A 15682-nucleotide genomic window follows, 5' to 3' on the forward strand; every position below is an offset into this window, starting at 1 on the left:
AACACAACAATAGGAAACCATCCACCAAACAAGGCTATATTTTGAAATAGGTCAGTAGTTTTCATGGCAGTGCCAGCCTTTTTCAGTGGTTTTGGGAGAGAGGGAAGCTGATAGGAGTAGGGGGAAGGCATGCAAAAACATTTCTTCTTAATTTGGTAAGTCAGTAAGAGATTGCTATGCATTGTGATAAATACTGAGGCTAAAGGTGAGAGAGAAGTTGGAGATTTCTAGGTCATTCTGTAGTTCTTGCTTTAAGGAAGGAAAAAAAGCCAACACCTTAGTGTAAGTAAGGTAGATTAAATATTCTATTGGCATGCTTTTGAAGACTGAATAAAAGTGACATAATGTTTGTCTGGTGTGAATTGTGGCTATTTGAGGGGGCTTCAAACAGTTTGTGGAAAATAGGATTAAAAATAATGTAGTAAGTGTTTCCATCAATGAGCCTTTTGAAGCCCCTTTGTGTTTTTGGTAGTAGAATAATCATTAAGTTTTTAGAGCTTCCTGGCAGGATAGTTGGTATCACAGTGTAAAGTTCCTTTAGGAATAATTGTTAAACTTTGTCGTAGAAATGCTAATTTTTTTCTTCATCTAACTTAATTTCTAGGCAGAGCTTTGAACTAGTTTAAGCCGATTCAGTCCGTGGAATTTCTTTTCTTTTTGGGTGAAGTAGAATGGCAATCAGCATGGAGAAAATTGTGGGTGGCGGCCTTGGAATGAATGAGAGACTGAGAAAAGGTGTAATGAGCCCCTTTCAGGCACTTGATGCAGGAGATTGGGTTCTTGCCAGGACCAGAAAGCAGCGCACTTTCAAAGAGGCAAGGTCTACTGGTAGACTGGCTTATTTGAGCTGGCCATCGTTTCAGACTCTGCTGTTCAAGAGATTTGGTTGCTATGCAGTATGTATACTACCTTTATATTCTGATAGGGAGATTAAATTTCTTGCAGCTTATTGGTCTTTACAAAGTTGGGTCAGTTCAGGGCTAGCTTCATTGGCCTTACTGGATCAGGACGATTCATTGTGGAGCCTTATTTCTAGGGAAGCGTCGAGGCAGGGAGAGGGCTTTTTCAGGTCAGGAAAATCTGACAGACAGCACACAACGCAGGCCTCCAGCCGCTCAATTCCAGTTGCAGTTGAGCTGACTCAGGTCAGGCTTAGCACCTTTTCCAGTCTCTGTTTATTTTCCTTATCTTGTGGACTTGTACTTCCTCTGGAAGTAATACAATCAGTATTGGTGTAATTGAGACTGGTCTGCTCAGGACTGCTCTGGGTAATCGTAGCATCATCTGCTGTAAAATCACAATGAAATCTGCCGCTGTTTCTTGATCTGACTCAGCAACCCTAAAAGATAGAGTAGAACTGACTCATCGTTTTTCTTGGAGTGGCTGGTGGGTTCCAGTTGTGGGCCTTTCCATTGGTCCAGTGCTTAACCCGGTGCACCACCAGTGCTCAAGAACGAGGCCGTTTGCCATGCTTTGACGTAACTTTAAACAACTGCTGTTAGTTAAGTAATATAACCAGTTTTTTTTGTAGTGTTCTATCTGTTTCACCGGTGTCATAATTATGTCACTTAATTTCTGTAAAACAACATATTCAGGAATCTGAGTTTAGTTCTCACTAACACTTTTAAATCTTTCCCATTCTATTCCTGTTCTACTTAAATTCGAAAAGTCCCTGAAAAGTAGTTTTTTGAAATAAAGAAGTAGCATTTCCATAAACCAAAACCCACTGTCATCAGGCCAATTCTGATTAATAACGACTCTATATAGAATTCCCGAGACTGTATATCTTTATAGGAGCAGATACCCTTGTCTTCCTACCACACAACGGCTGGTGGGTTTGAACCACCTATCTTGTGGTTAGCAGTCTGTTTAACTGAGTGCGTCCAGCCAGGGCTCCTTAGGAGTCCTGTGAAATGTACTGTATCTACTTGATTCTGACACCCTGTAGGACAGAGCAGGCTGCCCTTCTTTCTGGGCAGCCTCCTCTTTCTCCCTTGGAGAGACTGGTGCATTTAAACTGCTGTCCATGTGGTAAGCAGCCTAGTATGTAACCCAGTATGCCATTATGGCGCCCTAGAACTTTATTTCAGGATTTTTCAAATTCACTGTCATCGATAGAACTACCCTTGTGGATTTCCAAGATGCTGACTCTTTAAGGGAGTAGAAAGCCTCGTCTTTTCCCCCACAGAGTGGCTAGTGGATTCAAACTGCTGACTTTGGGGTTATCAGTCCAGTGTGTAACTATGCTACCAGGACTCCTCCTAAAATATGTAAAGTCCTTCTTGCTTTGGATCGCATAAGTTCTTACTAATTAGCCTCGGAGGGGAGTAACAAGTAATTGCAGTGTGGGAGTGATAGTCTTGACTCATAAATGCTTTCTTATTAGTCATGTGCAGAAGCCCCCGTGGCACAGTGGTTAAAGTGGTTGGCTAAGTGAAAGGTAGGCTGTTTGAACCCACTGGGTGCTTTGTGGGGGAAAGATGTGGCACAGCCTATTTCAAAAGAGCAGCCTTTGAAAACGTTCTGTGGGGCAATTCTGCCCTTAACAGGGTTGCCTTGCCAGGCGTCAGCCTTAACTGGATGGCAGTGGGTTTGGTTTTGGGCTGTATCAAATGCTTTTCCTGGGGAGGCCTCTTGGTGTTAGTGAACTCTTCTGACAGAGCTGTGCCCACATGATTGCTCTTCCATTTGAGGTTTGGACCGGTGAAGTGTTATGTGAAAAATTATTTGGAAATCCAGCCTTGTTGGTGAGCCAATTTCCAGAGCTCTAATTAAGATCCTCCTCCCTTTGTCTCCTTAAAATATACAATGAGGATTATAAAGCAGATTTGGCAAAAATGTGCAGTGGAATAACTCATCTTTGAAGCAGGAGTAATTTCATGTTATGGTTTTGGTTTGCCTAACAGTATACCTCTCTGCTTTCACCCCACCCCTCCTTCAAATGTTTCCTTGGCTGCTTTGTGTAAGCTTCGAAGTTAATGTGGAAGAGATTCAGGAGCATTGCTCTGGTAGTAGACCATAGGAATAAATTCAGCCTGCGTTCTAGGCTGCTGGGTGTCCGTCATGTTAATTATGAGCCCCAATAAAAAGTTTAGTTGCAGTGGTTTCTTTGTAAAACTAAAGTCATGTGTCAAAAATATTTGACCCAGAGAATCTTTAAAATTGCTAATAGCATCTTGTGCTCCAGCAGTGGTTAGATGAAGTGCCCTTCCCTGGGGTGTGCATTTTAATAGGGTGCCTTTGAATCCAGGTCAGTCTTGTATTTATGGGTCAGTCTGTTTTTATTTTTGTATTTAAGTTCCCTTGGCTGGTCCTATAATGCAACCCACTTAGAGTTGTTTCCCACTTCTGACGCCTTACTTTGGGAGACCATGTTTTTCCATAAGAGCAAATTTGTAAACTTATTAGGGCTATATTACTCTCAGAATCTCAAGGTTTTAGGATTAAAATTTATGTTTTGATGAAAAGACTTGGAATAAATTAATACAAAAGTACAGCTGTTGCAGCAAGATAAATCACCATTCATGGAATAAGTGAGGGGAATTAAGGACCACATTTTTCTTAGGAGGACCGGCTGCTGCATTCTCGCAGGGGACTGACTGTCAGTGCAGTTTTGAAGGGCCCCAGTCCTGTGTGACCCACTTGGAGACAGGCTCTTAGACTTCCCGAGTTTGGTGGATGGACATAGGGTGAGAACTTTTGTGTAGTGAGAATTGAAGGGAATTTCAATCCAGACTAGCCTTGCTGTGGACCTCAGTGGGAGAGGAGATGTTTCTGGGACTACTGTCTGGCAGAGAGAATATTGGCACAACTTTGAATATTTTAATTATTTTTTCAGTTATTATTCACTTAAAAAAAAAGAGGCTCTTTTCCTTAGTTCCTGTCGAGCCTTTTGCAAATAGCCCAAGAGACTTATTTCTTCTTCTTGGGGCCTGTGCTCTCGGGACAGGAAATAGAATGTGTACGGAATGATACTAGTGAACCCAAGTCAAATGACCACACAGTCTGTAAGAGCGGCTGAGACTTGGGAGGCCGTTGGAAGTGTGGCCGACTGTGGTGGGACCAAATTACCCCTGTTAGAGCTGGGGCTAGCATTCCTGGCAGCTGGAATTTAAATAGATAGTAGTGGGAGGCCTGGTTGGGGAGTTAAGAAATTTGCTGGTGAAAGGGCTTTTGTATAGCCGTCTCCTCCCTTAAGTGGCAGCAGCTGCTGTCCTGCTCTTTTTGTTCTCTTCCAAGGAAAGTTTAAGAGAAAAGAAATGGTTTCCTAGCTATGGTGAGATTGAAAATCTGGCTTGGGCAGAAACTGCATTATGATAATGTGCTCTTGCTCTATTTGGAGTAAAATAATCTCTGTTTTTACACGTCAGATTTTTGAGTCCCAGGCTGGCGATGGTTAGTGATTTCCACCAGGGATAGGGTTCACCTTTCAAAACAGGAAGATTGTGAGGTAAAATATGACCTAGTTAGAAATCTTAACCAGCGTTCCCGTAGTATTGGAAATAATCAAGGGATCATTACCGCTACACCTGTTGCCATCTAGTTGATGCCAACTCATAGTGACCATGAAAGATGGTAGAATTGCCCTTTGGGCTTATAAGACTGTAACTCCTCAGAAAGCCCCAGCCGTGTCCCATGGCGCTGCTGGTCGCTTTAAACTGCTCACCCTGGCAGTTGGCAGCCCAGCATGTAACTACTACACACCACCGGCTCCCTGGTCCTGAATGACACGCCGAGCCCAGGACCTGGAAGGGTGGAGTAGAATCAACTTGTCTTACATGCTTTTGATGATTGATGATAGTAGTGATGATGAACGTCATTATAATAATAATAAACCACAAATACTTAAGGAGTGCTCTAACCCAAGGTTTTAATAACTCATATGTATATGTATTTAGTTAATCTTACAGCTACCAATTCATTCATAGCAAAGTGGACTGAAAAGATAATGGAATTTTCCCCTGAACTTTTGGAAGCCCTCTTGTAGATGCTGATTTTCTCATGTCTCAGAGGAGCAAATAGGCACAAAGAGGTTAAGTAATTTGCCCAAAGTACTTGGGTAGTAAGTGGCAGAATTAGTGAGCCTTTGCTTAGTTAACCACCACCATTTCTGCCTCTCCCTCTTTCAGGAATGATCTAGAAATGCATTAAGGGGTCCATTTGAAAACTCAGTTGAGTGGGAATCTGAATCTTCGATCTGAGGCTTGGTCCTGACCAGGGCATAGTTACGAATTTAAAAGTCTTCCATCATTATCTCTTAATAACTATCTGCTATCTAGCCTCTTTAGCGTGTTTCCAATGAAGCTCTAAGTAGTGCAGGAACCCTGGGTTCTGAATCATGTGTTATCAGCCTGGTGGAGATAGGCATGTGAAAACTGCTGTCTTATGTATCATGTTATCATCTTTCCATTTAGGAGATATTAAAAAATCACCTCCTTCCATAAGTAAAAATACTGCCTTAGTGTTTGGTGTGGAATGTTAATTGTTTAGAACATTTTTTCCCCATCCAGTGTTATAGTTGGTTGGTAGTTTCCCAGCTAATCCTGGAAACCAATTTAACCCACAGGGTACCTGCAGTTAAAGGAATGTGTATGTCCCCTTTGAATTGAGTTGCTTGCACTCATTGTCTCTTGCTTTGTCCTCCTGGAAGGCCTTTGGTTGTAGCAGCTGTCTTCACCCAGCCATCTGGTAAGTGATGAGAAAGCCTGGAAGTGCCCCTTCTCTCACCCCTCTTGCCATAGAATCTTTTTGTTGTTGTTGTTGTTTCGAGTTTAACAAGTTGAGTGTTCATAAATTAATGAGTGGCTGTTCTGTGTAGAGAGATGTATGTTCCCTTGCCTGGTCTGTTCTTTCGGTGTTACCTGCCCCGGACAATTAGGAAAATCCATTTGATTTTAGGTATTTATCTTTTTCTTAACCCTTTAGTTCCCGTTGATTTGATGTCAAATGTTAGTTCTTAAGACTGAATTTGTCAGTGTTGCATGGCCTGTTTAGTTTCGTGTCCTACGTTTCTTGTCTTTTATGGGAATTCTTTAAAATCAAACAAACTAAACTTGGTTGTTTGCAAGTAGGAGATTCTCACCATAGTTGACGTAACCACAGGAAGCACAAGTTTTTATTTAGTTTGTTAGTAGGAATAAATGCACTTGGAAAGATTGCTGTTCCAGGGCCCATGCTTATACTTACTGGGCTGGCAATTACCCAGTTTAGTAGCATTGATACTAGTCCACAAAATTTTTCACATACTTCCTTCAAGGGCGTGTCTTAACATTTAACTTGCCCTGTTTGGCTAAATAGTGTAGTCCCTTCTCAAGCTCTCTGGTGCTGTGTTGAACTATACCTTGCTAAGTGTCACATAGCAGACTGACCTGTTGGGTGGGATTCCTTACAATTGCCTTGTATTTTATGCTAGGAAAAGGCTATTGAATATATTATAGCTTGTTGTGGCACACTGATTTTTTGGATGAAAATTATCTAGCTACTTGAGTAGCCTCTTCAGATTTCTCTTCAGTTTGTGATAAGGTTTAATCGTGTTATCTTCTTTTAGGAGTGAGCTTTTTCTCTTATCTTCCTCCTCATGCATAGTTACCATTAGCATTTAGTGAGCACTTACTGTGTACCAGCCCTGTTTCAAGTATTTCACAGTCTCCTTAGGTTTTCACAGTAATTCATGAGATGAAGAGTGAGGAGGTATTAAACTCTCTTCAGGTAATAAAGCTGTATTACATTCTAATGACGGGACATATAATGAGCTTATCATATATATGACTGTGCTTTTAGTTTTGAAATGTTCTAGTTTGTATGTTAAGAAGTGTGTGGCTTTGTAGTACCCTCACCCACTGGCCTGCCTCTGCATTGATTTGGTGCTTCTCCCCCATCAGCTCCCCCTCAGCACTCCATCCCATTAGCCTTGTGAAGCCAGCCCCATTCTCGGGGTAACCTGCAACCCCAAACATAATCTCCCCGCCTTTGGGTACACCTTGGCCACTTTCGCAGCTCTGATTATCCCGCATAACTCTACCTAATCATGCTTTCTTAACGAGCCTCCTCCCCCACATAGCTTGCATTGTTCTTTCATGTGCTTTGAAATATCATTGCAAGTGTCATTCTAGAGTAATTGTTCTTTTACTTGGCCCCTTTTTGTTTCCTTGTCAGCTCATTGTGGGTAGAGTCTACATCTTTCACACTTGGATTCCTGTAGGAGGACACCTAATATTTGTTCAGTTGATCTTCAGACATTGTTACCTCTGGAGAAGCTTTTCCATGGACCCAGACAGTCAGTCTTTGTTCCAGCAGCGCCCTCTCTGTGTTCATGTGTGGTAATATATGACTCCTGGGTATTGTGTGTCTGCCCTAACTCTAGGACAGGTGGCTGTCTTATTTTCCACACAGTGGCTGATGGCGATACATAGCCCTTGGGTGTTTAATGAACAAGTCAAGGCAGTGATGGTTGTCATGAAGGTTGACTGGAAGTTTTTCAGTTGTTACCTCCTTCCTCTCTATTCTAGACCTCCCAAATCCTGATTCTTCATCTTTTCTGGCATGACAGAAACTTGAGAACCTGTTGTCAGCTCTGTCTTCTCTCTTCATGGCCTAGTGGTGATGACAGGACTAAAGGATTCATGATTTGGCTGAATCTACTCAAGGATCCTCCGTGTCCTTGGATCCCTTGTCCTCATCCCCGGGTTCCACAGGACCCAGGGTCTGTAGTTACACCAAGTTTTCATGAAGGAATTCCCGAGGATGTGGAGACCAATGGTGGTGACAGCATCTGTGCTTTAATTTTCCATAGCTGAGAAGTTTTTTTTTAATTTTAACAATTTATTGGGGCTCATACAATTCTTTTCACAGTTCATATATATACATACATCAATTGTATAAAGCACATCTGTACAGTCTTTGCCCTAATCATTTTTTTCTCTTTTCTTCTTTTACATTTTATTAGGGACTCATACAACTCTTACCACAATCCATACATATACATACATCAATTGTATAAAGCACATCCATACATTCCCTGCCCCAATCATTCTCAAGGCATTTGCTCTCCACTTAAGCCCCTTGCATCAGGTCCTCTTTTTTTCCCCTCCTCCCTCCCCATTCCCCCCTCCCTCATATGCCCTTGGTAATTTATACATCGTTGTTTTGTCATATCTTGCCCTATCCGGAGTCTCCCTTCCCCCCTTCTCTGCTGTCCCTCTCCCAGGGAAGAGGTCACATGTGGATCCTTGTAATCAGTTCCCCCTTTCCAACCCACTCACCCTCCACTCTCCCAGCATCGTCCCTCACACCCTTGGTCCTGAAGGTATCATCCACCCTGGATTCCCTGTACCTCCAACCCTCATATGCACCAGTGTACAGCCTCTGTCCTATCCAGCCCTGCAAGTTAGAATTCGGATCATGGTAGTTGGGGGGAGGAAGCATCCAGGATCCGGGGGAAAGCTGTGTTCTTCATCGATACTACCTCACACCCTAATTTAACCCATCTCCTCTCCTAAACCCCTCTATGAGGGGATCTCCATTGGCCGACACTTGGGCCTTGGGTCTCCACTCTGCACTTCCCCCTTCATTTAATATGATATATATATATACATATATACACATATATACATATACACATATATACACATACATACACACACTTATATCTTTTTTTTTTTTTGCATGATGCCTTATACCTGGTCCCTTGGGCACCTCGTGATCGCACTGGCCGGTGTGCTTCTTCCATGTGGGCTTATTTGCTTCTGAGCTAGATGGCCGCTTGTTCACCTTCAAGCCGTTAAGACCCCAGACACTATCTCTTTTGATAGCCGGGCTCCATCAGCTTTCTTCACCACATTTGCTTATGCACCCATTTGTCTTCAGCGATCCTATCATGGAGGTGTGCAGTCAATGATATGATTTTTTGTTCTTTGATGCCTGGTAACTGATCCCTTCGGGACCACTCGCTCACTCAGGCTGGTGTGTTCTTCCATGTGGACTTTGTTGCTTCTGAGCTAGATGGCCGCTTGTTTATCTTCAAGCCTTTAAGACCCCAGTCACTATCTCTTTTGATAGCCGGGCACCATCAGCTTTCTTCACCACATTTACTTGTTCACACACTTTGGCTCCAGCCGTTGTGTCGGGTAGCTGAGAAGTTTTTATGGGACTTTGTCTGACATAATTATGGTTGCCAAAAAAACCAAACTCACTGGCACTGAGTTAATTCTGACTCCTGGGGCCCATACAGGATAGGGCAGAGCTGCCACTGTAGATTTTTGAGGCTATAACTCTTCACAGGAGTATAAAGTCTCATTTTTCTCCTGTGGAATAGCTGGTGGTTTTGAATTACTGACCAGCTCAATGTGTAACCAATGAGTCAACAGGATTCCTCTCTATAGTGAACAAATATACATTTTCTATTATGTTAGTGCCTAAAATGGTTCAAGAGCAATGGTCATTGAAGATTTCTAATGAGAAAGTAAACTTTCTTGCCAGATGAAATTGTAATAACTGGAATTAAAAATCAGGACACTTGGAAGTATATAAGCCAGATTACATTTGTGGATAACACCCCTATTCAGTGAAAAAAACAAAAAATCAAAGCAAGAAGTATTTTGAACAAATGATGCTCATCTGTAAAAGTTTTCTCAACGTCAAAGGAACATTACATGCAGTCGTGTAATGAAAGCTGAAGATGATGTCCATACGCATGGTAAGGGTTGACCTTGGTACTTAAGTTAACTCCCGTGCAGCATGTTTTTGGTCTTTATGGAAGTCTGTTTCTGTGCAGTCTTTTTCGTAATCTTTTATGAAGTAACATATTCTTCTTTGTGAGATGAGGAAATTTTGTTAATTGGAAACAGCTTTTGAAAAATGACAAAATTAGAATTAACTTTAAAATATTTTTAAAAAGCTGTACAATACATTTTTAAGAGGTTCTCCAAATTCTCTTTGTGAGTACCGATAATTTGCTTTTAGATTCCCTTATTGATTTTTTTTAACTTGTACTTCCCCTTACAGCTGCTTGATGTTGAGTTGTGTGAAACGTCCTTTTTCTTATCACAGTGTTTTGGCACACAGTTGGCATTACTTGTTTTGTGGTATTCATCTTTTGACAAACCCAATAAATATTTGTTACATGATGCCCTTCGTTATTTGTTGCTGAAAGTGTTCATAATTTTTAATGGGAAAAAAGTTTGCTCTGTAAACACTTAAGTTGTTGGCTGACGCACTGGAATAGAAGCAGTTATTTCGGAAGCATTGTTGTTCTCTGCTGCGGTGCTGATTCTGGCTCCTGTGACTCAGTAGAACCAGCCCAGTGGGTCCCCAGCCAGAATCTCCATGGGAACATCATCACGGGTTCCCCTCCACGGGGCTGCTGGGTGGATTCAAACAGCACGTGATGTTTGCACCAGGGCTCTTTCAAATCATCGCATTAAAATATTTTATGAAATATTTTTTCTGAAGCTCGTGAGGACCTCCTGTGGAAGTTGAAAACCACTTGGGGACAGCATCAAAATACGTTTCTATGGCCAGTTGTAGAAGGAAGTAAAAACCTTGAGGATTACAAGGTTGAATAATTCAATGCCAATACACAGGGGAGTTTCTGTTCTACTTTAATTCAATTTTCCAGGAACTTTTTGAAGCTACCTTTGTAATTTTAATATGCCCTACGTGAAAATAATGTGCATGAAGAATTGTTGCAATATAATTAGAAACCCGCGTTAGTCATTTATTTTATTTTTCCCAGAACATGAGGTTTGTGGAGGCAGGGTCTTTGCTTTGTTTGTCCTTGTTTGGCTCCTGCTAGAACCGTGTTCTCACTTGTTCAGTGTACACAATTTGAAAATAAGAGATTTTGCAAGGGGACACATTTCTGAGTAACTCATTGAGGAAAGCTGTTTAAATTGGTTCTTGGTTATGTGCAGAGAGGATTCTAATTTGGGGGAGAGAATTGTCTAATGTTTTATATATCTGCCTGTTCTAGCTCATTAATTTCCCACAAAGGACGTCATTCATTTTTGTTCTATGTTAGACTGACAGGAACCTGGCATGGAGGTAGATGGAAGACAATGGAGACATGACGTAAAGCAAATAAAAACACCAAACCCATTTGCTGTGAAGTCGATTCTAACTCTTAGTCACCCAATAATGGCTGAGTAGAACCTGCCCCCTAGGCTTTCTAAGACTGTACAATCTCCCAGAAGTAGACTGCTACATGGTTCTCATGGGGAGCGCCTGAGTGCCACCCGGGAACTGGGGGTGGCGTGGTAGTGGATTTAGGTTTTGTTTGATTTTGTTCAGACTCGCTCGATACACTACTAGCACTGCTTATGTTTCAGCTCAGATGGAAATGCATTTAAAAGTAGCCCGAAAGTTGTATTTTAATTCTACTGAGAAATTCTGCAAAAGTTTATCTTACTTTAAGAATGTTTTGGTCTGTATCTGCAATGGATTAATGAGGGGAGTGGCCAGATAACTTAAAACAGAAATTTTAGGAATCTCCTCACTATATTAACTCACCTATCTGTGCGGCAATTTTGGGAACAGATCTCTTTTTTCCTTCCAATTTTTGTTGTGGTGAAGATACACACAACACAGCATCGGTCAGTTCAATGGTTTCTGCAAGTGTAATTCAAGAGCTTTTGTGTTTTTTAAGACGAGTGTTTTTTCACTTGTACCCAGTTACTCAGACAATGAAACTTGTGACTATATCTAAAGGACAGTTTTAGAGGATTAGTATTTAAACCCTGGTCACCTACCTTCTTCTCTAAGAGATCCAGAAAACAGTGTAAAAATAATTATTTTTAGAGCTTGAAAAAAAATAAGTGACGTCTATGAAAAGAAAAAGGTTACTCATTGTTTGGAGAAAAGTTAAGCGATCATTAAATAGAGAATTCAGTGGTCTTATTTCTGACAAAAAAATTCTCTCACTAGATGAAGTTAAGGTTCTGTAACAGAAATTTAGTTGATAGCCTTCTTTAGAAACATAACCTAGAGATGTTGACCTAACATTTGAAGTTTTAATAAGTATTTAGAAGATCATTGTATCCAAGACAACAGTCTGAAAGGCTTCTTTGAGATTGGAAATGATCCTGTGTTGTGGGCACCGGCTCAGTAAGATCTGTACAAATTAAAACAAAACACAACAAAACAACTCACCTTCTGGAGCAGGCCATAAAGCCACAGATTAGAAAGAAATATACTGTTGGGATTTTAGTTAGGTTCAAAGGTGAACAGAATTTCACAATTTATATTAACATTGTTGGTACAGTCAGAGAAACATGTCTCAATGCTACTGTTTACATAGATAACTTTAAAAGTCTAGTAACCACAATAAACAAAACAAGTAGCAGATGAAATTAACTATGAATATGGCTTATTTAACCTGGCATACGAAAAATAGTTTACTTTAGCATGTAATCGACATAAGCATAGAGACACTCTCCTTTTTTTTCCTAGTAAGTTATTGAAATCGGTGTGTGTTGTGAGCTTAGCAGCACAGCTGCATTTGGACTAGCTGTATTTAAAGTGGCCTTTAGCCATAAGAGATTTATGTAGGCTTCAACTACCTTAAAGATTGGTTCTCAGTATAAAGTTGGATCACTGCTACTTGCTTTTGTACTTGTGGCTGGCGTGCATGAAACTATTTGACCCGAGTCACTGCTCTGGTCAAGTCCTTCAGTTGGGTTTACCTATGCTACTGTGAAGTGCAGCATTGATTAGGTTCCACGTTATAGTGGCCCCCACATACAACAGAACACAACACTGCTGGGCCGCCTGCCGTCCTCACAGTCGCCTCTGCAGTACTGTGTCAGTCCATCATGCAAACCCAAGGATGAGGGTCTCTACTCCCATACAGAGTTACGGTCTTGGAAGTCCACAGGAGCAGTCCCACCCTGCCCTTAGAGGGGTGTCCTGAGTCGGAGTCAGCTTGATGGCAGTGAGTTTGGCTGGTTTTGTTACTTTATGTTGTGTGGTCCTCCGTGTAATTCTGCAGGTATAGTCTCCTACAAAGAACTACCGTATATGCTCGAATATAAGCTGACCCAAGTATAAGCCGAGGCACCTAATTATTATCAGGGAAACCAGAAAAGCTGGTTGACTTGAGTATAAGCCTAGGGTAGAAAATGCAGAAGCTATTGGTGAGTTTCAATAATCAAAACAAGTGAAAATAAAGTTACTAAAAATTGAGACATCAGTGGGTAATGTATTTAAATATTTATTTTAAATAAAAACATAAATAAAAGGACAAGTCATTTAACATTAGTAAACCAGCACAGTAAGTGGAAAATAGGTTCAACAAAAACAATAAGGTATCAACAATGATACCTTAAGAGTACTATTCCCTGAGCTCAATCAGCAACTAAGCTAAAATGTAAAGAGTTTAAAATCCTTCAAAACTGGATTCCTCATCATCATCCCTATCCCAATGCAGAGCTTCAGCTGGTGTGAGGTCATCATAGATGCTGTCCTCACTGAGATTGCCGTCATCACCATCACTGCTGTCATTTTCAGACAAAGTGCAGTCTTCACTGCCATCCACAGCATTACTAACACTTACATTTCTGGAAGGCACGTCACACCATGTCTTCTGCGATGTCTTCCCATGCATCTCGAACCCACTTTGCTATTTTAACTCTATGTTAGGTTTTAGGTTTCATGAGATTTCCTCCTTTTGTTAGTCGGACTTGACCAGATGACATCCATTCATGCCACATCCTTCACTCACGGTCTTTAAAAGGCTTATTCAAAGATACACGTCACAGGACGGCTCTGATTGGTTAGATGTGAGTAAAGAAACATTCAAAGCCCTGCAGTAGTGGAGAAATGGCAATCACCCGCGAGATAACGGGTGCTCTTCCTGTTACCTTGGGCGGGGGCAGCAAGATGTCACACCTCGCTGGGCTACCAATGACTGTGTATAAGCCGAACTCCAGTTTTTCAGCACATTTTTTTGTGCTGAAAAACTCGCCTTATACACAAGTATATACGTAATAGAGATTTTTTTAATTGGGGGGGAGGTAGCTGGATAGGTGGTGAGAGATTTTGGTTTTGTTTGGTTGCATCGACTCTCAGGTTATAGATGCTACCGTTCTAAAGAGCAGTAAAATTGGGGATTGCTTTATTACAGATGAGTGTAATTTAAATCTCAAGTATTTGCCCTTAATTTCCCCCCCTTTTTTTCTTAGAAATTGAGCTTTGACGAGTTCTACCAGAGTTGCATAATGCATTTTAATAACGATTTCTTGTTATTTATAGGAATCTGACTTACCACCACCTAAGGACAGACTAGGACTGTCCCCGTGGGTTTCTGAGGCTGCAAATCTTTATGGGAGCCGAAAGCCTCACTTTGGTTTTGCACCCCTCTGCGGAGTGGCCTGTGGGTTTGAACTGCTGACTTTGTGGTTAGCAGCCCAGCATGTAACCCACTACACCACCTAGGCTCTTAACACAAGATGTAGTTAACTAAAAATGGCTATGAGAAAAAATAGTGTGATAATTAGTGAATGGGGTTACAGAACAAACTCTTCTTTATTTGTTTGGGCACTAGAAGGAAAAACCAGGTTTAGGGACTTGAAGGTGGGTGGTGAGTCCATTTCACCTTAAAAAGAAAGTGGTGCTTCAGGTTTCTTCTGCTTTGCAGGATCCCTGGGGGCATGTAGTGGTGGACTGCTAAGGAACCACCAGCTGCCCTGAGGGAGAAAGATGGAGCTGTCCACTCCTGTATCATGGAAACTCAACTGGGACAGATCTACCCTGCCATAATGGGTTGCGATGAGTCAGAAAGCTCAATCTAGCCACACGGGGGAGGTCCTTGTGGTTTAATTCTCCATGATTGGTTGGTGCACCCTTGTGGAACTGGGAAGTGGTCTTGCATGTTGAGTTGAGTGTTGGAAGGCGTGCTGCCTGTCCCATTCTCATGGTACAAGCTCATTATGCTTGTGCTGCAGAAAGCAGCTTTATCAAAGATGTTCGTGACCGAGATCCTGGCATGGCTTTTAAAATAATACAGTGAAACGATTCGTGTGTTGTATAGTGTTAAAGATGGAAATTAATTTTCCAGTCATTTGACTTGGGCTTCCTCTTTGTGTTAGACAACAACCAAACAGCTAATCTCAAATAACACCTTTGCATTCGATTGAAGGTACTCTGAGTTGATCAAGCCTGGCTTGGTTCATGGTTTACTAAACTTCCTCTGCTCCTTCTGGGCGAGGTGAGGTGGGGTGGGGTGGGGCAGGGCGCATGTTTTGGGTTGGTAGCATAATTCTAAATTGACTTGACCTGTGAGTCATGTATTTCCTTTATGTTGAAAGTACATGATGTCTCAACTTTTTTTACAGAATCATTTTCTGAAAGTATTGCTTAGATTAGGTCCACATTTCCAATTGAGGTGAAATGTTTAGTTATTAACAAATGAGGTCATAGGGGTTTTCAAAATCGATAATCCATGTAATCAATTCAAAGCCCGTGTTTTTCATAACTTATCTGTGGAATTAAGGGACTTTAGTGAAAAGTGTAGGAAGCACGAGTCTGTCAACTCTTCGGAAGAACTACGTCTCAGAAAACCAGAGGGATAGTTCCACCCTGTTCTGTAATGTTGCTCTGCGTTGGAATAAACTGGACGGCAGTGAGTGAGAATGAAAAATAGTACTGTAAACTAGGGCTTTGTATGGTTTCAGTGATCTGCTCATGCTTT

At 41.5% G+C, this 15682-nt stretch overlaps 1 protein-coding gene across 4 annotated transcripts in view; it reads left to right on the forward strand.

The window, feature by feature from the left end:
* Positions 1-15682, forward strand: part of FAT1 (FAT atypical cadherin 1) — a 151221-nt gene that overhangs the window by 24201 nt on the left and 111338 nt on the right. The window lies entirely within an intron of this gene.

The sequence above is a fragment of the Tenrec ecaudatus genome, chromosome 8 (genome assembly GCF_050624435.1).
Source record: "Tenrec ecaudatus isolate mTenEca1 chromosome 8, mTenEca1.hap1, whole genome shotgun sequence".
NCBI lineage: Eukaryota > Metazoa > Chordata > Mammalia > Afrosoricida > Tenrecidae > Tenrec > Tenrec ecaudatus.